The sequence below is a fragment of the Nannospalax galili genome, unplaced genomic scaffold (assembly GCF_000622305.1).
Source record: "Nannospalax galili isolate Female #2095 unplaced genomic scaffold, S.galili_v1.0 scaffold989, whole genome shotgun sequence".
Lineage (NCBI taxonomy): Eukaryota > Metazoa > Chordata > Mammalia > Rodentia > Spalacidae > Nannospalax > Nannospalax galili.
The window spans coordinates 527,600-529,125 of record NW_008359507.1 but is presented as its reverse complement, the minus strand read 5'-3'; positions in this window follow the sequence as shown (position 1 = coordinate 529,125).

The following is a 1,526-nucleotide window of genomic DNA, read 5'->3' as shown; positions in this document are numbered from 1 at the left end:
TCTTGCAAGAATTTCAAGCACTATGTTAAAGAGAAGTGGAGATAGTGGACAGCCTTTTCTGGTTCCTGATTTCAATGGGAATGCCTTCAGTTTTTCTCCATTTAGAATGATGTTGGCTGTGGGTTTATTACATATGGATTTAATTATGTTGAGGTATGTTCCCTCCAGTCAAATTCCCTCTAAGGCTTTGAATATAAATGCATGTTGAATTTTTTCAAAGGCCTTCTCTGTATTTATTGAGATGACACTGTGGTTCTTGTCTTTGGGTTCATTTATATGGCTTATGACATTTATTGATTTACGTATATTGATCCATCCCTGCATCTCTGGAATAAAGCTGACTTGATCATGGTGATCTTTTTGATGTGTGTCTGTATGTGGTTTGCAAGTATCTTGTTGAGAATTTTTGCATCTATGTTCATTAAGGATATGGGTCTATAGTTTTCTTTTTGGTTGTATCTTTACCTGGCTTTGGTATTAGAGTGATGCTGGCTTCATAGAAGGAATTTGGAAGTTCTCCCTCCATTTCTATCTTTTTGAATAAATTAAGCAGTATTGGATGCAGATCTTTAATTCTGCTGTAAATCCATCTGCTCATGGGATTTTTTTAGTTGGCAGGTTTTGTATTACTGTTTCAATTTCTTTTTGTGTTATGGGTCTGTTTAAGCTGTTAATCTCTTCTTGGTGTAGTTTTGGTGGCTCCCATGCCTTTAGATACCTGTCCATTTCATTTAGGTTTTCAAATTTAGTAGCATATAGGTTTTTAAAGTATTTCCTTACAATGCTCTGGATCTTTTTGTTGTCTGTTGTGATGTTTCCACTTTCATGTCTGATTTTGTTGATTTGGAGGTGCTCTTTCTTTCTTTTGGTTAACTGGGCTAGTGGTGTGTCAATCTTGTTTATCTTTTCAAAGAACCAGCACTTGGATTCCTTCATTCTTTGTATTGTTTTTTTTGTTTTGATTTCAGTTATTTCTGCTCTGATTTTTGTTATTTCTTCTTGTTTGCTGGGTTTGTGTTTCATTTATTGTTGCTTTTCAAGTGTCTTGAGTTGTAATGTTGTCATTTATTTGCTTTCTTTCAGATTTTTTAATCTAGGCACTTAGAGCTATAAACTTCCCTCTAAGGACACCTTTTAAAGTGTCCTGGAGGTTGTGTTGTGTTGTATTGTCCTTTTTGTTGAATTCCAGGAATCCTTTTATTTCTTTCTTAATTTCTCCCTTGACCCACTCATGTCTTTTTGAGACAGGGTCTCCCTGTAGCCCCAGCTGTCCTGGAACTCACTATGTAGACCAGGCTGGCCTCAAACTCACAGAGATCCACCCATCTCTGCCTCCCAAGTGCTGGGATTAAAGGTGTGCACCACCACGCCTGGCTCCAGGAATACTTTTATTTCTTAATTTCTCTTTTGACTGATTCATTATTCAGGAGTGTGTTGTTTAATCTCCATGTGTTCATGTGGTGACTAGGGCTTCTTCTGGTGTTGATTGTAAGGTTTATTGCATTGTGGTCTGATAGTACACATGA